The following is a 24,517-nucleotide window of genomic DNA, read 5'->3' on the forward strand; positions in this document are numbered from 1 at the left end:
TATACGTCAAACGGGTGACAGGAAACGCCTCCTGCCATTATCAATTATGGCTGCCTGGGCTTCAACCGTAACTTCCGACTGGGAGTTGTTTCTCTACCCGGCTGGAGGCTTTCTCTGTGGCGGAGCTAGCCAGCGGCGCCCAGTGGGCGGGAGACCGCGCGCGGCCGCGGAGGAAAGGAAAAGGGCGGGGACAGGGAAGCTGGCACCAATGTCTCGCTCTGATTGGGCGACTCCATTTGCCATGGCTCCGCCCATTCCCTCCTCCCTAGCGAATGCCCAGGCTTGTTCAAGAGGGTCGGGGCGGGGCGATTGGAGCCAGAGTGTGTGGAGGGGCGGGGCGAGTGGGGGAGGGGCGGGGGGGCGGTGGCAGGGGAGCGTCGCTCGGGGAGCGGAGGACGAGGAGGAGGAAGGAGGTGAGCGGGGATGGTGGAGTCGGGGCTCCGGACGGCAGCCTGGGGCGGGAGCAGCACAGGGGCGCCCGTGGGCCAGTCCTCTGCCTTCCTGCCTGTCCGGGGACCTGGCCAGCCGTCGGTAAGGGGAGGCCCACAGGTCCTGACAGGCGCGAGCCGCGGGGGCCGGGGCGAGGCCTGAGGGGTCGGGGCCCTGGGAGGCGCCGCGGCTGCTTTCCGGGGTGCCACGGCCCGGGGCTCCGGGGCCTCGGAGCCGCTGCCCGCGCGGGGCCAGCGGGCGGGGCACCGGGAGCAACCGGCTGCCCCTGACAGCACCGGGCCGGGCCTACTGCGGAGCGGTCGGCTGGGACAGCGCCGGGGCGCGGGCGCGGGCCCGGGGCTGCCGGTCGGTCAGTCGCGCTCCGGTTGCTCCCGGCTCTCGGCGCCTCCGGGCCGGGACTGCGGGGCTGCCCGGGTCGTGCGGACGTTTGGCGCCGGGCGGGCGGGCGGACCGGCGGGCGGGCGGGCGGGCGGGCGCGGCCGTGGTTATGTGGGGCTATGAGGCTGTGGAGCTGTGGGGCTGTGGGGTGGGGTCGCTGCACCTCCTCCCCAAAGTCCTTGGCTCTGGGCGGTCTCCTCCCCACAGACCGACCCTGCGGGGAGATCGGCGGATCGGCGTTGGGTGTGTTGCGGAGTGAAAGGAGTTGTGGCCGCCGAGACCGCCCTGCTAAACACGCCTGATGGCAATCTCCGCGTCGGCTTTGAGGGCTAGAGGAAAAGTAGTGTAACTCCCCGCCCCCAGCTCGGAACGCAGGAGGCTGCAGGGCAAAACGATTTTCCCCCTAGCCCCTCGGTATCCATTGTTTTGTACCATCCCCTCCCCCATGCCTAGGTAGAAGAATAAGGACTCCAAAGCTGTAATTCGCCCGCCTCTCCCCACTCTTCCCCCCAACCCCCCAGTCCCTCTCAGCAGAGGTTTGGGTTAACTGTGCAAGTAGGGGTTTACAAACAGGTGGAACGCTTGTCTATTTGGGAATCGGAAAGATGATGTTTTTGGGGTGCGTTTTTCATCTGATTTCACCTTTACACTTGGGAGATTCGATTTTCTCCCCATCGGTTTGTAGCTTTATGAGGTGATGAAAATAAAAGAGGAAACCCTGTTTTGCGACCTATCCCCTCAAGTGTTTCTGAGGGCTCTGGGGAAGTAAAAATTAGCTTACAACTGTGGACTGTTTGGTATATTGGTCTCCAGCAGGATGCTGAGTCTGGGAGCTTACCCCTGTGTAATCTTGTACACTCTTTGTAGATGTCAGAAGTTCTAGCATCTACCGGAAGGATTGCCGAGTCAAAAACTTTGCTGTTTTTCAGAATCGAAGGGTGGACTTGTGCAAGCAAGCGTTTTTGTGTTTAAGTCATCAGCACTGACAAAGATGTTTGGTTTTAAAGACCTACATTTATTAGTGCACTCCTCGTTCCTTTAGTCACCCATCGTTGGCATGGTCTTTGTAACTGTTCTTTGTTATATATTTGAAGAAACTTAAAGGTTTAGCTATTCACAATGTGTAATATTCAATAAGTCTACAAATTAAGTTCCAACTATGTTTGAATTCTTCAAATGTTTTATTTTTCATATGAGAGTTAAAGATTATAGAAATAAATTACCTAAATACTTAAATCATTCACCACAATGGAGCTTAGGCTGAATACTTAAAAACTTTTTAAGTATGAAGTCTTTTAAACTTACTGAGACTCAAAGTATTTTTATTTTAGATTGAGTGTGCAAAGTAAAATAAAGGGTTTTGTCTAAGGTTTGTACCTTTCAAAGATTAAATATGACATAAAGGTAACATGACATCACACTCGTGAAATCTCAGTTTGGAGTTAGTCTCACCTCACTCTAACCAAGTATATTTTCCCCAGATGCTTATTCAGTTTCCGAAGAAACTATATTTGTCACGGTTGGCATTTCGGTTATGATATTCTCAATGTTTTTCTTTCATTATTTAGAAGTTAATATGGATTGAAAAATGGTATAAAGAGATACCTTAGTATTTTGAATCTGGATTACATTTTAGTTTGTTTTTCTAAGATGTCATGATCAGAAATTAGATCAGAACTGATTTTGGTCCTTGTAGCAAATATAGGTGGAAAGTTGGCGTGTGAACTTCAAAACAGTCATAAATTTGGAGCACTTCATGTTTAAATAAGAACAGGAAAATTATTACTTTTGATGTGCTTGTAGAAACATTATCACATTGGCTGAGGATGTAGCTTAGTGGTAGAGTGTTTCCATAACATGTACAATGCCCTGGGTTTGATTTTCCTAGCCCTGTATTAAGTACATACACACATACATAGCTGTTTTTTATGTGACTCAGAACAGGACAATGGCTTTCCCTCTTCCAGTAGTAACTAATTATATTCTATATGAGGTAACCTCAGGATGGCGTCTGACTTGTTGCTGCGATGTGAGCTTGTTTGTTCTTATGTGCGTGAGTTTTGCCTGCATGTGTATATGCAGCACAAGAGGCCAGAAGACGGCAGATACACAGGAGTTGGAGTTACAGAGGGTTGCTGGTCCTCTAGAAGAGCAGCCAATGTTCTTAAACTGCTGAGCTATCTTTCCAGCCTCAAATATAATTTTTTTGTCTTCTATTATCAATATCAATTGTGGATAAAATTGGGATGTTTTGTGCAAGTAATGAAATTTCAGTCATACTTTTAAAAATTTGCTGAATTATTTTTTGTATATTATGTTTCCGAAAGGTTCTTGTTTTTAAAAAGGTAATTCACATATAAAAATTTTCTTAGACCGGAACAAAAACTAGACCTCTTGTGTATAGATCTAAGGGTGTGACTGTTTGGAGTGTGAAGATGAAACAAAAGAACATTTCTGAGGCTTAGTTGCTGTGCCCTTCATCTGTCTTTCAAGGATGAAGAAGCATAAAAAAGTTCCCTCAGTGAGCTCTGAGGTTTGTAGCTTAGATGTGGTGTAAGACTTCTGGAATTTGTTTACAAAACTATCTAAATTAAGGGAGGGGATTTAGATATTAGGAAGTATCAGTGTTTATTTTTATTAGACTATTAGTGAGTGGGTAAATGTTTTCTTGTAAATGAATTGACACTGGCTATATAATCTAGCAGAATGATATGTAAAGTGATACTTGAAATGAGTCGTGTAAATAATTAGTTTGGTAGACAATCTTGCTTAGTGTCAGACTTACCATAGTTTGTGCATTAGCTGTTTTGTATCACATCATTTGTAACTGAAGGCTAATGAACAAAAGCATGAGCATAACTAAGCATCTGCTCTCTTTACAGTATCCTAACTGCTAGGCCTTCATACACGGGCTACACCACATCAAAGCTGTGCCCTCTAGACCTTTTTAGAAGTATTTTCTCGTAATGAAGTAACTCCCAATATTCTTATCTACTTGTCTAAGCTTGACTTTTAAAATTTGCAGTTTCATAAGTTACAAGGGACTGTGGTGTGCTTGGACTTGGACTGCTGCATAGTATCTGAAATGTGCTTGTTAATCAGTACAGGGTAGAGAAAACATTTGGTGAGTCTGAAAAAAAGTATTCTAAAATAGGTACCCATTTTAAAGTAAAATAGTTTTTATTCAGTGTATTCTCCTTGTCCCTAACTTTTTAGAAAGGCATTGTTAGTTCAGTGAAGCAAAGTTGGAACACATAAAAAGAGTATTATAATTACAAAGTGGTTTTAAGCTTTTGAGATGATGACATGTGTTTCTTGAGTAAGTATGTAGTTCTCATTGTCAAGATTGAAAGAGAACTAATTAGATTTCATACTGTCTCAGTGCAATTTAGGATAGTCAGAAATGATAACAAAAAGTAAGGGCTCTTTTCTAGGGAGAGTGGACACACTGCTTGTGTCTAAACTACTGTTTAAAGGGTAAAGTTAGCCTATTAGTATACCTGAGAGTTTTATGAATTGTTTTTGTGACGTCTTTATGACACTATGAATTTCTAATGTTTCAATATATTAGCCTCCATTGCTATCCAGAAGTTTTACCATTTTAATTATATAATTTTATAGCTGATAAATTTTTTTATTAGGGTCTGGGGAGATGGCACAGCCTTATGTAGTCCAAGTTAGCCTCAGATCTGAAGTAACAGGCTGGCCTGCCTGCAACTCAAGCCTCTGCCTCAGTTTCTGGAGTGTGGGGTTTTACAGGGTAAGCTACCATGCCTTCTTTTAATTTTTTTCTAATGTTCTAGAAGTAATGATTACATGGCTTGTTTTGATACAAGTAGTTCCTAGATTTTGAAATTAACCTGATTTCAGGGTTTCCAGTTTGTATTTCTTGTCCACTTTGCTTTCAAGCCTTCCTAGTAGTGCAGTCTTTAACTTTTTGATACATTAGATAGCTCTTAATTATAATCAAATTATAATCTGCACATGGCATACTTATCTTAGGAGCTGATGCAGAGGTAAATACTCCTTGTTTTCTGCTTTCCTTAAATTACAGTTTGTTGCCATGAATTGGACAGGCCACACTTACACAATGTGACAAGTGCCATGACAGCAGAATCATGGCAGACTTGCATATGACTGAGACTGTGTAACAACTGGCAGTGCTCATTGGAGGATATACCCTGTGTGTGGTAGTCGAAGGTAGAAAAAGAACAAGGGTTAGGTATTAGGTCCATTTTGAAAATTATGAGTACTAGTTGTTTGGATTCCAGTAATACTTTTTTTTTTTTTTAAAAATCCTTAAATTTTATTTGAGGTGTGTGTGGGTACAGGTAAATGAATGTCACAAAGAAGGGCAGGTGTGAAGGTCTGAGGGTTACCTGCCATAGTTGGTTCTCTCCTTGCACCACATGGGGTCTTGGATGGAGCCCAGACTCTGTGCCACCTGCTGTCTTTGGTATGCCGGCCAAGATTTTAAGCCCTATAATAGATTTTCATTAAAGTTTATATTTTTGGTGTTTGTTTCTTGTGTACTAATTCAATTTGGGCTTTGGACTATAGACCTGCATTAATGTGAAGGGGTACTGAAATTATTACTTAAAATGCTTACCTAAAAACATTTTTGATTAATATTTAATGAAATATGAAGAGAACATATTAGCCTAGTATGTGATAATGTTGAGGCTCACTGATGATGTACTTTTACATTCAAATATTGTTTCCTGGGGTTGGGGGTTTAGCTCAGTGGAAGAGCGCTTGCCTAGGAAGCGCAAGGCCCTGGGTTCGGTCCCCAGCTCCGAAAAAAAGAAAAGAAAAAAAAATATTGTTTCCTTTAGGCAATATATGAAGAATGATATTTAGATACTTAGAACATGGTTAAAGTTATTATGTAAAAACCTTATTCTTATTCTGGATGACTAGTGCTAACTTTTCAGGTGCTTCTGATTCTGTGGTCAGAGGTTAGATCCTGATGGAGAGCTTTGTATGCTTTCACTGTCTGAACTTAGGCATGAGTGATGTCATTGCTGTTTGAGGAAGGATCTCCTTAGGTACTCTCCACAGCCTGCAATCAGCCATCTCCCCTTCCAAGCACTGGGAATATAAGCCTGGGCTACCACATCTAGCAGTCAAGTTTCTTCCTCCTCCTCCTCTTCCTTCTTCAGTCAAGTCATGGTTTTTTACAATAATCTTTCCTCCTCTTTCTTCTCTCTTTCTCTTCCTTCCTCCCCGCCCCCTCTTTTTTTCTTCACGACACGGTTTTTCTGTGTAGTCCTGTCTTGGAACTTACTCCATAAACCAGGCTGGCTTTGAACTCAGAGATCCACCTGCCTCTGCCTTTCTAGTACTTCAGATAAAGGCCTGCATCACCACTGCCCCATTCAGTATTATTTCTTGAAGGGTATAGAGAGACTTGCAGAAATTTTGAGTATTCCTTTTTTATAGATTTTTGTATTTCAGCAGCCACCTTAGAATGTTATATATTATATTCCATGCATCTCTATGTTATTGGGAAACTAAGGATTTCTGATTGGATTTGCTTTCATACTACCTACACCTCTTTGATGAACTCGAGGTCTTAGTTTGATATGTCATTTGGAAGATTTTGATCTCCAGATTTAAAGAATCTTATATTTTCTCTTTTGTAACATTCATCACTTTTAAAATGATTTGCTTAATGTCTGTTGACTAAAATATCAGATTCATGTTGAGCATTCACTCTTTGTCTTTATTGTTTTTTCAATGTATTAACACAGTGTTTTGACCTTGTAGATTTTTAGTAGAAAATTACTTTTAAGTTATTAATAATGCAGAGCCCCAGACAGACTGAATAGGCCATTAAAAAGAACAAAGAGATTTTTGCACATTCTTGTTCTCAAATACACAATTTCTAAATCCTTGGAGCCCCTCAGACCTTAATTTAGGCCTTTTTTGCTCTCATATAATATACAATTAAAATGAATAACAAATGGTAAAAAGGCTGGAATTAATTCTTATAGGTTGTAAGAAAGTTGACAATAAGAGTTTGGGAAACTGCTTGTAAAACAGTTGGAAGCTGGGTGTGGTAGATGTAATCCCAACAGTTGATTGCCCTGACTTCCAGGCCAGTCTGTGCTTTAGAGACCGTGTCTCAAAACAAAAGAAACGACAGAAGATGTTTAAAGAAAGATAGTAGCTTAATTTGTAAGCATGTTGAATCTGTCAAGGTGGCATTTTTTTATACATAAAATAATCCAGGGATAGTCTTAATTCCATAAAGAAGTCAACTGGTGTGATTTGTTAAAGATTACAAAATGTTTATTTCAGAAAGATTTCCTGCCTGAATGATAATGTTAAAGCTTTTAGATTTAAGCTGTTGTTATTAGGAAACTTTGCATGATGAGGTGAAACATAGCAGGTATCAAGGAGCATTTACTGGGCAGAGTAAATGGAAACAATTATCTGGAATTATTGGAATAGTATAGTAACTTATTACTACTGTAACATTTTCAAAGGTGGAATTTTATATTTAACCTCTAGTTGATTGGTTAGCTGTGCAATATGTGAAATTTTGTAGCATGCTTTTCTTGATCAGTGTTGTTTGAAAATGTAACCTGTTAAAGTGACAAAGTGGCCACAGTGTTGTAGCTTTATTGTTTACTGGGAGTAAGCTTTATTTCTCTTGCCATCTTTCAGTCATCTGGATTGGGAAATTTCCGTTCAATATTACAGTTATTTCTTTACCAACATTTAGAGGTGTATAAGAGATTGGATGACCTGGTGGAGAGAGTGTTTAATTGTGAAGCTTTAGTTTGTGTATATATGGGATAGAGGGTTTAACATTTCACTCAGAGCCTTTATTTCTAGTTCAAATATTTGCATTTATATCTTAATATTAAGATATCTTGAATTCTGTGACTATATATGGGTAGGCAGAAGAAAGGTTACTTTTTTTTTTATAACAAATACAGGCTGATCTCCACATGTTAATCATAGTTCTGAATTCATAGAAGTGAGATGCTTATATACGGTTGGGGATTTAGCTCAGTGGTAGAGCGCTTGCCTAGGAAGCGCAAGGCCCTGGGTTCGGTCCCCAGCTCCGAAAAAAAGAAACAAACAAACAAACAAAAAGTGAGATGCTTATATACAAGGGAGCTTAAAATAGTAAAGTTTATGATTTAACCTTGAAGACGTTTATTTCTGTGCTTTGGAAGTAGTGTTTTGAAATTCTTAATACTAGAAATCTGGCCTCAGTTCAGAACACCCACTAAGCAGCAGCAGTGGGAACTTAGCATACTCAGTATTTTAAGTTTTCATCTTTCTGTTCTATGATAGCTTATAGTGGGACATGTAGAACATGGGTTAACAATAAAGTGTAATAATCAAAGACTCTGTAAGACTACCAGGTTTTGTTTTTGAATTCTAAAGAACTAAATATGATCAGTGAAAGTTTGCAAAAAATTGGATGCAGATGTTTTATGCATGAAATATAAAAGTTATTTTGGAGCTTGAGAAAAAAATTACTTTTTAAAAATAGGGTCACTATTTTCAAACGTTTTGAATTTTTTTTTTTTTTGGCTAAGCCAGGTGCAGTGGTTTATGCCTTTAATGTCAGCACCTGGAAGGTGGATATGGGAAATCTGGAAGTCCAGTGTCATCTTTGGCGTTACAGTAAATTCAAGGCCAGTGGGCTCTGTCTCAAATTTTTTTTTTTTTAGCCAAGGTAGTTTTGGTAATTGCAGCGAATATTTCCACAGTGCTGTGTACAGTACTAAAAGCTCAGTGAGCAATTTTCCTTTCACCTTAATTTTAAAAAGAGGCTTCTGTGTGGCATGCCTGTGAGTGTGGGCATCTGCACAGACCTGAGGCTGAAGTCAGGTGCTTTTCCTCCATCCGTCTCTCTCCCTTCCATTCTGATAGCAACTCTGCTGCTGGCCAGTGAGCTCCGCGGCTGCCTCCCAGTGTTGGGGTAACAGACATACCTCTCCATGCTGACCTTTTATTAGACTGTGGTGGATCTCAGCTGAGGTCTTCATGCATGCAAAGCAAACACTTTGAGCCATCTTCCTCTCCTGTGATCTAATCAAAACCCACTTACTTCCCTAAGGCTCCGTCCCTAAAGATGATCAGCTCATTGTGGGTTAAGCGTAAGCCACAGCAGCAGGTCATTTCCTAGTGTGGTGGGGGTTGGGTGCGGTGTTTACATTTAGAAGGTAGCATTTCCAACTAGGAATTATATGGTTCTGTTTAATGTGTTAATAAAGTTTGTAAAATGTTTGCTGCCTTTGAGTATTTTGAGAATCTTGATGAGAGAAATTCCTTTTAACCTTGTTAAGTTAGTCATGACTGTTGGATGTTTCTTTTGATCTTCTATGAGTAGTTTTGCTTTGCAATATTTGGAAATACATAGATATTTTTCAAATCTAAAAGATGTCATGTATGTTATATTAACCACTGGGCTGGAGAAAGCTCAGCAGTTAAGAGCACACTGGCTGCTCTTACTGCAGACTGAGCTTTAGTCCTCAGCTCCCACATAATAGATTACAGCCATCTTTAATTCTAGCGCCAAGAGATCCTACACCCTTTTCTGACTTGTGGGCATCAGGCACGTATGTGGTGCACATACATCTGGCAAAACTCATATATATATATATATGATTTTTTTAAAGTAAAGTTACATTAAGACTCCTCAAAGTTCCCAGGGACTAAACCACCAACTAAAGAGTACACATGGAGGGACCCATGGCTCCAGCTGCATATGTAGCAGAGGATGGCCTTGTCTGGTATCCCTGGGAGGGGAGCCCCTTGGTCATGTGGAGGCTCGATGACCCAGGGTAGGGGAATGCAGAGGCAGGAGTGGGTGGGCAGGTAGGGGATCACCATCGTAGAGGCAGGGGGAAGGGGGAGAGGATGGGGCTTGTGGAAGGGAAACTGGGAAGGAGGATAACATTTGAAATGTAAATAAATAAAATAACCAATAAAAAATAAAAAAGAAAAGTTACATTAAAACCATACTGTTAGGATAGTAGGCAAATAGAATAGTTAAGCATACAAATCTTTTTAAAAAAGTGTACTATATAAATGGTTGAAAGGCCATTTGCTTTATATAACCACAGCAGATTACCTGTAAGTTATATACATTGAAGATCATATGCTCTGACCTTGCTGTTTGTGGTACTTAATGTTTTTGGGAGAAATTTACATAGTCATTGACAAGTGAAGGTCTGTGGGTTTATGCATATACTGAAACACTAAATGTAATAGCTTAGAAGTACTGAAAGATCTATTGGGTATTATAGTGACCTTAACATGTGTAATAAAATAGTAATTACATTTTATTTCTCTTGTTTTACATTCATCTACCCTCTGGGTTCTTGGTTAGTCTATGAATTAAATTGACATAGTCAGATTAACAAGAGAAAAACCAAACTTCAATTACATGTTAAAACAGGTATCTTATAAAGCACAGACAGACCGATGATTAAAACAATGCAGCGTCTTTGTATATGGGATATATGTAGGCTAGAGAGAGGAAAAGAGGGTGTGGGCTTCTGGAGGAGATAGGGGTTTGTGTTATAGTATGTGAATGGAGGGTTGTACAGCAATAATGACAGCCTTGTTAGTAAACAAAGCCAGGTACTAGTTACATGAGAAAGGGCTTGGTCTTTAACTCAGTCTTAGAAAGCTTGCTCAGCGTGCACAAAAAGATTAGTTTAGTCTCCAGCACTCCAAATAACCACAAGCATCTATAGTGATACTGATAACTTGTCAGTCCTCAGAGTAATCTGATAAGAATATGCCAGTGGAAATTCATTTTGGGTGGCAAACATTGGCTTCCAAAAGTTATGTTTAGGTCATGTGTTCTGAGCCCCATTGATAACCAATATTTTAAACTTACTTCCAGTTTATACAGGGAAATTTGGAAATATTAGATTGTCTTGGCAAGAAAGACAGTTTCAACAGTATAAGTAAATCTTTTTTTTTGTAGAGTTTCTGTGGTATAAAGACTTTTTAGGTAATGTTTGATTAAAATGTCTGATGTTGAGACTGCTGAGGAACTTTACAACTTATGTACCTGGTAAGTTAGAGTTGTACGAGAGAGCTGTAGTCCCAATTAAGGTTTATGTTGTGGGTTGTTAAGTAGGAGTTTTCAGCTCTTTATTTTAAATCTGCATGTCTGGACTCTTAAGTTAATATATACAGTAATGCAAATTTCCTGAAAAAACTTCCATGTATTTATAGCAATATCAAATAAGTCAATCCCGTCTCTACGTCTGCTGAACTGTTAGTATTTTATCTTGCTTTCCTAACAAGGAATGGGGGAAAAGTAAATTTGAAGGTAATGTATATATGTACTCTTTTTTTTTTTTTTTTTTTTTTTGGTTCTTTTTTTCGGAGCTGGGGACCGAACCCAGGGCCTTGCGCTTCCTAGGCAAGCGCTCTACCACTGAGCTAAATCCCCAGCCCCATGTACTCTTGACATAATTCTAATTCCTACGGACACGTAGAGGAAACATTCATGGGCAAGAATTCTTTTAAACCCCTGTGAAAATGAATCCTATCTCAAATTCACTTCACTGTTGTGAAGAAGCATTCCTTTAGTTCTCTTGAAAATAAACAGTGTGTGTTAAAGCATATTACCGTTATCACATATTTGCTTGTTTTTCGGACTACTACTTTGGCTTTCTGATTTGGAGGATTCTTTTCTTAAACTCTTTATCTTGAAAAATAGTTCTGTGTCATTTTGAATCAAGAGTTTTTTTTTTTTTTTTTTTTTTTACCCCCATTAATTTGCTGCTCTTTTCTATCAGTGATAGGAGCGGTTATACGCATGGGATAAAACAATATTGGGCTATTGTACACGGAGATGAAGTGTGTTTTGTCTCTTGTACATGGTCTGGACATTGTAAAAAAGATTTGTTATTTTTATCCTTAAGTTATTTAAAAGAATAAATAACTTTTCAGATCTTCATAAACAGTAACAAAAAATTAGACCTGCCATCTTGCCATGTTTCAGATGTAAAAATCTGAGTGAGTTGTTCTAAGTAGCCTATAGAGAAACATTGTATAAGAGATAAGGGCTTGTGTTTATTCAACCATATTCAACAAATGTTTATTGATTTATGCATATTTGTGCCAAGTAAATCTATATCTTCTGTTATGAAGTGCTTCATGTGAAAATGCTTCTTTATAGAAGGAGTTTGCTTAGGGAAGAACTGTATATATTTCTAGCAGAAGAAACGGCTTGTGCAAAGTATTAGTTACAAGCAATGACAAGCCCCAGTATGGTCTGAAAGACGCTCGTGCGACCAGTGTCCAGTGGGAAATACTAGGGTTGTGGCAAAAGGATCGCAAATTACTGCCGACTTTCTTGGATTTATCTTGAGGGCTGTCTCTAATTGTTTTCCTTTGCCGTGACCTGTTAGATTTGAGTGTTTGAAAGAGCACTAATTACAGTGATTATGCTAAGAACAGAGTTGGGGTGGACATGGGAAGGCAGGTAAGAATGTCATTATGGAGAGAATTACCTATACCTGATTGTAAGTGGGATTAAAGCCTGCGTTGTGGGCAGTGGCTTGGGAATACATAGAGGTTGATGAAGTCAGAAGTTTCTGGAGAAGAAGGAATAGGATTTGGTAATTGTGGAGAATTGGAGAGAAGAAATCATGACTTTTCAAGATTCCTGGATACCTCCTACCTATTTGGAGGGTGGTTGTGGGGGTTGATTTCTGCTTAAATGTTCTCTCCCAGGAAGACTTTCCTGATCCCCTACTTTGAGGCCTCTGTTGATTGTTTTCTCTTTATGCTCATGGATGGATTATTGCTTTGCTTTACCCGCTTGTCTGTCAGTGTATAGGCAAGTACATTGAACTCGACCATAATATGTAGAGAATAACATTAGCAATAAATATTAGTAGCTGAAGATTGTCTTAACTTGGGCTTTATTGCTGTGAAGAGACCACAAGTACAACTCTTACAAGGACAAACATTTAATTGGGGTTGTCTTACAGTTTCGGAGGTTTAGTCCATTATTATCATGGTGGGAAGCATGGCAGTGTGCAGGCAGACGTGGTGGTGCTGGAGGATCCACAGGCAGCAGGAGAGTGCTTCACCCCCACAGTAACACACTTCCTCTAACAAGGCCACACCTACTCCAACAAGGTCATTCCACTTAATAGTGCCACTCCCTGTGCACCAACCATTCAAACACATGGGTGTATGGGGCCATATGAAGTCTTAATTGTTGATTAAAATTTTAATGTTTAAATTGTCTTCTAAACTGTTAATGTCTCCAAACATATCTGTTCACTTATGAATTGGATCATTTTTTGACTTTTAAACACTACTTGTAGAAAGTATGTTTAATTGACTTGAAGTATTTGATAAATTATTTAATAAAATTTTATAGGCTTTATTATTATTGACCTCACTTCTATTATACATTCAGGCTTTTTCCCCTATCTCTTATTTGGTTTTCTTTGTCAATTTCAAAATAAACCTACCCAACCTTCAGACTGTAACTTAAGCATAAAGCCTTATCTGTTCCTGTTCTAGCACCCAAATTATTGAGACGAAGACATTAAGTTTATTAACAAACTGTAAATCTAGGCTGGGTGAGTTCTGAGCTATTCTAACCCCAAGACTGTTAATACTAGACAAATGTCTGGTTACTTGCCAGCCTAGTTTTGCCTGGCTCCCTCTGGTCCCTGTGTGTTCTCACATCTGCTCTCTCATCTCAACCTCATAGTGAATCCTCCTGGTCTCTCCATGTGTTCTCTCAACCTTTTTTTCGTCATGGTCCTTTTTCTACTTCTCTCTCTGGGACTTATGGCTGGGATTAGATGAGCCCTTTATTGACCAATCAGAAGGTGAAGAAGAATGTTTACAAAACACCGAGACAGGTGATGCTTCATAGAAGTAAAATATTAGTGTCCTGGCCTGCACTTAGCTCTCTGTCAGTAAAGAAATCAGCATTTGAGTAATAGATGCATAATCTTTACACAGGGCACAAAAACATTACTCCATCACAGCTGGTATTGGATTATTTGATGTTTAGAAATTTTAAAAGCAGTGTTGATCATTGTAATATATTTAGCAAATGTTCATATAGAGATAAAAGCAAAAGTGAATGATTAAAACAAAAATCCCAAATGAGAATGTTTATAACTTGTATGCAAGACAGAGTAGTAACATACCTTTCATGCAAAGAATCCTGATGAACATTTTGTAATGAAATAAGCCAATATAAATGAAGACCTTCCTGTCTGTAGCTGACAGTACTTGCTGCTTTCCAGAGGATCCAAATTCATTCTCATCCCCCTTGTCAGTCAGCTTACAGACATCGTAACTACAATTCTAGAGGATCTGACACCCTCTTCTGCCCTCTGCAGGCACCCACACATTTATGGCATACAGTTAGGCAGAGACATAAATTGAAAAAAAAAATGTAAAGGGACAACCAGGGCTCTAACCTTCAGTTGTGTAGGAGACCAGGCATATACATAGACATGCGTGAAGGCAGAAGCACTGTGTCAAGTAGCGGAGTCAGGGCACTCAGGGTAGCTTTCTGTCAGTTGACTGTTGTCCCTGAGAGGTGTGGACCCAGGAGACCCCAAGTAGTTTGATGTTTTTAATGAAAAGAAAGAGTCTAGGTTTTTGTGTAAAGCTCTGATTAAGTGGTGGTGATTTCAAAAAAAAAAAAAAAACACTAAAACTACATTATGTGTTAAGCAAAATGTAGCTATTAGACATATTTTCTCTGAATATTACAAAAGTAGGAGATTGAAATGAACTGCTCACTAATAATTAGATTAAAAAGGTACTTTATCAGGTTGATAATTTAAAAGACTAGGAATATAAATTAATGGGGGGCTCTGAAGACAGACAAAATACCACCTATAAATTTTTTTAAATGTATATCAGTTCTTGGTTCAACTTTTAGCCATGTGCCTTACAGTTTTGATGAGGCCAGTTTTATGGCCAGTGATGGCATTATCTGTCCTGGTAAAAACATTTTTTAATATAAATGAAGAGAGTAACTAGTAACAGCCTATACGTGGGTTGATGCAGGAATAAGTTGCTGTAACCATACTACAAGTCAGAAGCAATAAGAAAGATGAAATCTATCTATATGATATGGGCCCAGAATTTAGTTTATCATTCATATGTGGAATTCTAATGTATCATACACTTATACTATATATGATATAGATTATATGATGTCTATATAATATTCCAGTGGATTGTACTGTGTTTTAATATCTTAAATTTCCAGTGTTTTGTTGTTTTTATGCACATGATAGTAATAAGTTCCTTTTAACACAGTGACACATTAAAATACTTAGCTTTTTGTTTGAAGAAATATATTTGCATCTGAGAATTGGTATTTATATGGCCTGTGAAATGCAGAATTACACTCTTGTGCATGGTGGTTAGAAAAACTACAAGACAGGGCTTTGTACAGCAGCGGATTCCCTCAGGTTTTAAAGGTGCTTTGCTTTAGTAGTTTGTATTGAGTCAACACAGAGTTAGTCCACAACATCCAAAGGGAGAATGTAAAATTTCTCCTACTTAGAAATTTCTGCTTGGTTTTAGTTTCTTTTAAAGTCTAAATTTGAAAGTGTATTTGTGTATATGGGTGTTTTACCAACATATATGTTTGTGCACCATGTGTGTGCTGGGTGCCCACAAAGATCTAAGGAGGGTATTGGATTCCCTGGAACTGAAGTTACAGAAGGCTTAGGGTGCTGGGAATTGAAACAGTGTTGCTGTAAAGTTATAAAAAAGGCTGTCTTTTATCCCCACTAGGTCTGGCACCTTAGTGCCTCAAGATATCTGATAGATATCTTAATCTCAGTCAGCAAAGCCTCTCACCCGCTTTGCTCCAACCTATATCACATTGCCAATAGCCTCTCTCTGAGCCTGGTAATAATCTCTCTACCTATCCAGTTCCCAAAGCAGACTGCCACCATGTCAGAAAATACATCTCAATTCCGCGGAGACCACATACTCTCTTAAACTTAATTCACCACAAGAAAGAACACACAACACAATAACCTCTGATCCAATTGATAAGATATAATTGCCCACCTAAACATACAAAGCCCTGTACACACCCATCCCTTAAGGACATTCATAACAACCTGTAAAGGTACAGAGAGGAATCTTTTTTTTTTTTCTTTCTTCTTCTTCTTTTTTCTTTTTTTTCTGGAGCTGGGGACCGAACCCAGGGCCTTGTGCTTGCTAGGCAAGTGCTCTACCACTGAGCTAAATCCCCAACCCCGAGAGGAATCTTAACATCTGCCTCCATGTTCTCTTCCTCCAGTCCCCTTTTGTTCCTGTCTCCTCCTCTTCTCTCAAACTTTTCTCCTCCCCATCCTTCCTTCTCGTCCAGTGACAGGCCTCCTCCTATCTTGAACCTGTCTTCACCTGTGTCCTACAAGACAGATAGCAACAGATATTCTTAACACGGAGCTTCCTCTTCAGCCCCCATTTTATACTCTTTGGTAATTTCTCATGGGACTACAATGTATTTAGACTCCTCCTCCACAAATCTTCTGGACTCCTGTGACATCATTTTCTCCTAATTGGATGTTTTGTTATTTATCTTTTTCTTTCTCTTTTTTGCAACTGAATTTAGTTAGTGGTGCCTAAGTATGCAGGGCATAGAGCAGCGTCCACTGGAGCATGGCTACTTACTGTGGGCTGGCTCCACTGCTGATTGATTGTCTGCCCCAACAGTTGTAGCTGCCATTAGCACCTCCAGTAGGTGAAGGGCTTCCTGAACGTTTGTGCTGGTGCTGGACTCTTGACTGGTTAAGTTTTATGCAGGTCTTTTTTTTTTTTTTTTAATAACTATAAGGTACTGCAATTTTGTGAGTAAGACATCCTGTTAGGTCTTAGAGAACAGTTTTGTAGTAGTCTTCCCTACTCTGTGGCTCTTACAGTCTTTCACACCCTCATGTTTGGGAGGAGGTGCAGTTTAGGGCTGAGTACTCCACACACACTTTTCAGTGCAGTGTGACCAATTGTGATTCTCTGTATTAACTACCATCTGCTGCATAAAAAGCTTCTCTGATTAAGGGTGAGAATTGCACTAGTTTGGATAGAAGGATAAGTATTTAAATGGCAGTTTAATACTATATCCCCTGGATAAATTAATAACAGTAGGGGTTGTGGTCTGCCAAGCCATAGGCTCTTGATTAGGTTTATAGTTCCAGGTCTGAGCTCCCTCCAGTACAGTGGGCCTTAAGCTTGATTTAAAAAAATCTCTTGGTTACTGCTGTAGCACTCATGACACTTGCATTCACGAGCAAATCTTAGCAGGCAGTCCTTATTGGAGCTCACAGGACTTTTCAGCAGTTGGTGGCACTTTTCTTTCAGTACCCTGCAAAGCATGTTCTAGCACTGAGAACGCTATTCAGCAGGGAGGAAGCTTTCAGATCAGTTTGATTATCTATATGCTGTAATCAAAATCATATGATGTCTTACCATCAGGTTTTAGTGGGTGACTCAGAGCAATGGCAATGGCCTGTATAGTTTGGGGGGGTCCTCTAGGACCCTCCCCTGACTAACAACACCATGACACTAGGCGTTGTGTTTACTCACCTCTAGCTTCTGTGAAACTCCAATTAAGCAGGTGAATACATATTTTTGGTGTATAAAGTGGTTGGTTTCCTTACACTTTTTCAATAATCCTGTTATCTCCCCTTTCTTGCCTTTTCCCCATTGCATTTATCTATTTGTGTGTGTGTGTGTGTGTGTGTGTGTGTGTGTGTGTGTGTGTGTGTATGAGAGAGAGGGGGGGAGAGGGAGAAAGGGTGAGGGAGGGAGGGAGGACATTGTGATCTAGTCTGAGACTTTTAAAATGAGCTTATTAAACTTATTTATATTATGATGTCTTTTATAATTGATAGAAATAAACTAAGAAATATATTTAAAGGTATAAAGCAGTTTAGCATAAATAATGTGAGCATATATCAGTCCCTTTATTCTACTTTTTGTTGATCATTCAACATTGACAGGGATTGTAGCATTTACATTGTATTTGGTAGTTATAACCAATCCTCACAACTTGCCTTTTTGCCCTGGTTACTGCTTGGCTGAATTTTCAAGGTTAGCTCATAAGAACAGTTTGAGTTCTTAATATATGTTAGTTTTTAACTGTTTTTAATCATGAACCATAGTCTGTATATAAATTCTTGGGGTACACTTTTCTCCTTGAAGTGTTTGTAGGTATTTCTCTGTTGATTTTTATCACTATTTACTCTTTCCTTTCTGTGTTTATAAACTTTAGACATGCATGAGTTATTCTTAGTCACTGCAGTCTTGACAGTGTAGTAGGGATTTTCTCTAGTTTATTTTCTGAACACCATGTAGGAACCTTAAGATTTAATTTTGAACACTATCTGGAATTAGTGTCAGATTACTTAGGTTAAAAGGGCTCAGTGCCAAAATATTGCCTCCACTTTAAGCATCCAGACTTCTAGCCAACTAGCCAACTCCATCTTTTTTAAAAATTTAATTTTTATTAGATATTTTTTATTTACATTTCAAAGGTTATTCCCTTTCCTGGTTTCCCGGACATAAGCTCCCTATCCCATCCCCCTCCCCGTCTTCTATGAGGGTGTTCCCCTTCCCCAACCACTCTCCTTCCCACTCCCCCTCCCCAACCACCCCCCTTCCCAGTCCCCCTGACATTCCCCTGCACTGGGGGGGGGGGTCCAGCCTTGGCAGGACCAAGGTCTTCTCCTCCTATTGGTGCCCAACAAGGCCATCCTCTGCCACATATGCAGCTGGAGCCATGGGTCTGTCCATGTGTCCTCTTTGGATGGTAGTTTAGTCCCTGCGGGCTCTGGTTAGTTGTTGTTGTTTTTATGGAGTTGCAAACCCCTTCAGCTCCTTCAATCCTTTTTCTAACTCCTCTAATGGGGACCCCGTTCTCAGTTCACTTGTTTGCTGCTAGCATTTACCTCTGTATTTCATGTGCTCTGGCTGAGCCTCTCAGGAGACAGCTATATCAGGCTCCTATGAGCGTGCATTTCTTGGCTTCATCAATATTATCTAGTTTTGGTGGCTGTATATAAATGGGCTGTATACCTAGGTGGGGCAAGCGCTTGAATGGCCATTCCTTCATTCTCTGCTTCAAACTTTGTCTCCATATTTCCTCCTATGAATATTTTTGTTCCCCCTTTTAAGAAGGACTGAAGCACCCACACTTTTCTCATCCTTCTTCTTGAGCTTCATGTGGTCTGTGGATTTTATCTTGGGTAATTCGAGCTTTTGGGCTAATATGCACTTATCAGTGAGTGTATACCATGTGTAATTTTTTTTTTCTTCTTTTGATTGGGTTACCTCACTCAGGATGGTATTTTCTAGTTCCATCCATTTGCCTATGAATTTCATGAAGTCATTGTTTTTGATAGCTGAGTAGTAGCACTCCATTGTGTAGATGTACCATATTTCCTGTATCCATTGCTTTGTTGAAGGGCATCTGGGTTCTTACCAGCTTCTGGCAATTATAAATAAGGCTGCTGTGAACATAGTGGAGCATGTGTCCTTGTTGTATGTATGTTAAAGCATCATTTAAGTATATGCCCAGGATGTAAACTCCATCTGTAAGTAAAGAATTACTAGAAGGGCTCATAGAACTTGGGAAGTTCTATTTTTAATTACTAGTTTAATATAAAGGATATTCAGCCCAGAAAGAGTTAAATGGAAGAGATGTATTAGGCAATACGGGGAAAAAGGATGACTGTTTTATTCCTTTATAGTACCTTTGTATATTCACCAAAACAGAAATTCTGCAAGCCCTGTAGTTTAGAGATTCTTACATAGATTTCATTACATAGGTGTATGATTGATGAAGTTGTTGGCCATTTGTTATTAAGCCAATACCCAGCCATCTCGTGTATACATGGAAGTGGCTAGCACTGTTTCAGTAGCCTTGTCAGGTAATTGGAGGTGTTCTGTGATACTTCATCCAAACTTGACAGAAGTCATTCCTTGACGTTTAATGTAGTTGTAAGACTATACCAGTGAGCCAATTCCAGCTTTTTATTTAGAAATAATAACAAACTCATGAGAAATTACAAAAAGAGTGTATCACCTGACTTCTCACATTGTTGAGAAGCCTACAAAATTATAGTACAAGGTCAGTATCAACTCTAACGTTGACATTAATAGCACTATTCATATTCATACAGTAACATATGTTCTTTCGTGTATTCGTTGGGTGTGTGTATAGTTTTACCTATTTTTATTTCATATACATTCATTTAGCTACCAACACAGTCAAGATACTGATTGGTTTTTGACCAGATACCAGTTTCCCCTCCTGCCATGTTCCATCTGCTAGGAACCGCGGCTCTGCTCTCCACCTCTTTACTTTATCATGCTAAGAGTGGTCTGTGAGTGGGATTGTAAAGTATGCCACCCTTTTGAGATTGGCATTTTTATGAGGCATGATGTCCTTGAGATTCAGGTTGTTACACCCGTCAGTCGTTTGTTCCTTTTTATTGCTCTGTGGTGTTCCCCTGTATAGTTATATCGGGGTTTGTTTAACTGTTTATTAAAAGACATTTGGGTTATTCCCAGTTTTTGCCATCATAATTAAAATTTGTAACAGTGGTGGTGGACAGAGTTTTGTGTCAATGTGTTTCAATTTCATAGGAATGACTGTCAAGAGCTGCAGTTATGTGATGTAAGATAATGTGCTGTGCATAGTATAGTATATGGTGTGTTCTAGAGTGACTTTACCTGCATTCTTTTGCCTTAGACCACAGCTAAAGGTAACATTTGGCTGTGACTTTGGTTTTACTTCAGGTGTTCTGCTAGATATGTAATAATGTATCAGTATGTTTATCATTTTTATAAACTCCTCTGTGTTAGTATTGTATATGACTGCAGACAAATGAGTTGCTTTCTCAGAAAGAAAATCAAATTTTAATAAAGTGTACACCCAATTTCCAATTGGTGCTCTAATTTCTTGTTCCCTCTTTTGCTGTCTTTTCAACCGTTCTTTTCTTCAGTCCTGCCTGCACAGTGTAGTTAGTCCTTTATTTCCATCCTTGGCCTTCTAAGTCTCTCAACGTAATTAATTTAGGAATAAGGTGTAGACTACCAAATACAGTTCAGGAGGAAAAAAACCCACCTGAATACAGTTTTAGAGGAGAGTGTTATTATATGTTGATACCTGAATGTCTCAGATGCTAAATGTACTTGCCTCTCATTCATGTCTTTTGTCTGTTCCTTTTTACTTCTTTCTTCAAAAGCTTTCACGTTGCTGTCAACAAATAAATTTGCTTCTGCCCTTCCACTGTGTATGATTGGCGATAACGATATCTCAACTGCTTTCTGTTTTCTTATCTCCAAAGAAATATGCTTTCTCTGAGTCCATGCTCATCTGTTTGAAAAGAAAAGGAATCATCTCTTTTCTCTAAGGCTAAGTTTTATGCTAGTACGTATACCCTTTCCACTATTCCTTGCAAGTTGCAAGTAGCCGGGCTGACTGCTTTAAGAATTACTGTTGCTATTGTGTCTACATCATGGTGTGTGGTAGAGGATAGAAGCTTGTGTACCATGGTGCATGTGCAGAGGTCAGAAAGCAACCTTGGTGGGCTCTTTTCCTTAATGTGATAACTCAGGTTGCCAGGCTTGTGTGGTAACACCATTGCTCAGCTGCTCCTGTACTGTGGCTTTGCAGTATGGTTACTCAGTCCATGTGTGTTCTTTATCCATCCCAAGATGTTTGCCTTTTCCACAAGTACCATCTTTTTATTTATACTCTATGGATATACTGTATAAAATTATTTGTTAGCAGTTTCATACATGCGTGTAACACACTGTGGTCACTCTTACACTCCTGTTCTCTTATCCGTTATCAAACACTATTAACCCTTCTCCTCCCACCATCCTACTTTCATTTTCCTTAATTAAAATGTTTTCTGAGAAATTCATGCATGACTACTGTATTTACATCATTTCTACCCCTCCTCCTTACTCCAATTCCTCCTATATGCCAAAGCTTGGTATAGCTTGTTGATAGTAGATCTATTTTTAGCTTTCTGAGAATTCTCCACACTGATTTCCATGATGATAGTACCAGTTTGTAATCCTACTAACAGTGAGTGGGTTTTCTCCTTTTCCTATATCCCCACTAGCATTTGTTGTTGGTTGTTTTCTTGATGTTTACTTCTCTGACATTTGTATGATAAAAGCCTCAAAGGAGCTTTAATTTGCATTTCCCACATTGCTAAGGATATTGAACATTTTAGAAGACACTTATCCATTTTTATTGCTTCTTTTGAAAACTGTTCAGACCCATGGCCCATTTTTTTGATTGGGTAGTTTATTTCTTAACACTTTTTATTGATTCTTTGTGAGTTTCACATCATGCACCCTAATCCCTTCCCATCACTCCATATCCACCTTCCGCCCTTGCAACTTCCCCACAAAATAAAATAAAAAATAAAAGTAAATAAATAAAACAAAGCATGGGAAGTATCTTTTATCTTTATTAACTTGAGTATTTCTTATTTACATTTCGATTGTTATTCCCTTTCCCGGTTTCCTGGCCAACATCCCCCTAATCCCTCCCCCTCCCCTTCTATATGGGTGTTCCCCTCTCCATCCTCCCCCCATTACTGCCCTCCCCCCAACAATCCCGTTCACTGGGGGTTCAGTCTTAGCAGGACCCAGGGCTTCATGGGAAGTATCTCGTCTTGGAAGCTGTAGTGTCCTACTGTATATATACCTGTTTGTCCCCACGTCTTACTTGCGATGAGTACTTCATTTTCTTGATTTGTTTTTGACTGTCTGTATATTCTGGATGTTAATTCTCCATCAGTTTATAACTGGCAAAACTTTCTACTCTGGGCTTCCTCTTCACTTAGTTGATTGTTTGGTTTTAAAAGGTCTCTTCTATTGGTCTTAATTCCTGAGTGAATGCAGTCCTATTCAGGAAATTCTTTCTTGCACCTATCTCTTTTTGGGCACTGCCTGCTTTTTCTTCCAGCACTTTCAGATTTCACATTGAGGTCTTTGATCCACTTGGAATTGATTTTTGTGCAGAGACATAGATATGGATCTAATTTTATTCTTCCACATCTGGGTATGCAGATTTTCCATCACCATTTGTTGAAGATACTGCCTTCCTCCAGTGTATACTTTTGGCATCTTTATCAAGTATGAGATGGCAATTAATTATACGTACTCACTTTGGGGTTTTTTATTTTATTCCACTGACTGATATGTCTGTGTCTGAGCCAATTTCAAGCTGTTTTTGTTACTATAGCTCTGTGATAACTTGAAATGTGGTGTAGCAATCACTCTGTCATCCCTATTCCCCAAGATTGCTTTGGCTATTTGGGGTCTTTTGTGATTCTATGTAAATTTTAGGATTTTTATTTTTCTACTTTCAAAGAGTGTCGTGGAGATTTTTGTTGGCTTGATGAAGTTTGGAAATGGCTTTTGGTAGGATGGCCATTTCTACAATTTCTGTGGGTATATAAGCATGAGAGGTCTTTCCATCTTTTAGTGTCTTTCTTCAAGACTTAACATTTTCCTTGTAGAGGTCTTTATCTTTTTAGTTAAGCTTATTCATAACCTGTAAATGGGAGAGTTTCCATGATCTTGGGAGTGTTTCCTCCCCACTTGCCTTTGGTCCTGCTGTTTGATGACAGCAGTAGTAATGTTGTCTAGGACAATGTATACATCCTGTCACTTTGCTGAAAGCATCCATCTCTGCTGTGTTTGCTTTGAATCTTTATATAGCCCTAGCTCTTCTGGAACTTACGTAGGACAGGCTGGTCTAGAACTCACAGAGATCCTCCTGACTATGCATCCTGAGTGCTGGGATTAAAGGTGTACAGTACCATGCCAGTGAGTGTTGATCGTTTGTAGAAATTTTCTGATACAAATTTTGGATTATTTTATGTATCATCTGCAAAATAGGAATAATTTGATTTCTTTTCCTATTTGTATCCCCTTAATTTTCTTCTTTTATACCAGGTAGCACTATATACTGAAAAGGCTTGAGAAGAATGGCTAGCTGTATTTTGTTTCTGCTTTTCATGGGATTTCTTTGGGCTTTTTTTCATTTAGGATAGCATTGGCTGTGGGTCTGTTGGTCTCAATGTGCTGAGGTGTGATCCCTCTAGTTTTACTCTTTATTATGTTTGTCATGATGGTGTTTATTTCCCACTGTGATTGATCAGGCAGCCTGTGGGCATGGGTGTAGAAGGAACATGGAGTTCACCAGTGGCTCTCTGAAGGCAGTGGCTTCCTCTCTGCTAGCAGCAGTCACTGCCATTAATCTGTGAGCTCAGATAGAACTCTGGGTCTGCTTCATGTTTCTATTCAGATTCCTTTCTTTGATTTTTGTTTCCAAACCATCTCGTATGATATTCCTATTTTCTGTTATTTGTTTATTTTAAGCCAGTGGTTTTAAACTATATTAAACCTAATATCCCATGCATGTAGTAAATTTTTATAATGTAACCTTCATAATTAAAAAAATCAATATAATAATTAATTGGCAAGTGAAATATAAGAAAATTTATTTTGTATGTCAGCATGTGGATGTTTTGACACAATAACAAGGAACAATGAAACATCTGGTATATATTTTTCATGTTAATATGAGAATGCTCAAGCACAACACTAGAAAATGATGAAGACCAAAACAATGCACATGTATCACCACCAGTAGCTG

At 39.5% G+C, this 24,517-nt stretch overlaps 1 protein-coding gene and 1 non-coding gene across 11 annotated transcripts in view; both read left to right on the plus strand.

Annotated features, from left to right (window-relative positions):
- Shoc2 (SHOC2 leucine-rich repeat scaffold protein) overlaps nucleotides 1-24,517 on the plus strand; it is an 88,661-nt gene that overhangs the window by 432 nt on the left and 63,712 nt on the right. For 4 of the 10 annotated variants that reach the window (XR_015628584.1, XM_087565465.1, XM_087565495.1 and 1 more), the window contains exon 1: nucleotides 373-531. The exons of 3 other annotated variants lie outside the window; for them this stretch is intronic. The gene's annotated coding sequence lies outside the window, so the exon portion shown is untranslated. Of the gene's footprint in view, nucleotides 1-372; nucleotides 532-24,517 lie in introns of those variants that run through there. 3 more of the 10 variants (XM_087565468.1, XM_087565506.1, XM_087565484.1) reach the window with 1 other exon arrangement.
- On the plus strand, nucleotides 11,584-11,711 carry LOC120100368 (small nucleolar RNA SNORA20). Its single transcript, XR_015655865.1, has one exon. It is a non-coding gene; the product is annotated as a small nucleolar RNA SNORA20 (small nucleolar RNA).

Source organism: Rattus norvegicus, chromosome 1 (assembly GCF_021556685.1).
Source record: "Rattus norvegicus strain SHRSP/BbbUtx chromosome 1, alternate assembly SHRSP_T2T, whole genome shotgun sequence".
NCBI classification, from domain to species: domain Eukaryota; kingdom Metazoa; phylum Chordata; class Mammalia; order Rodentia; family Muridae; genus Rattus; species Rattus norvegicus.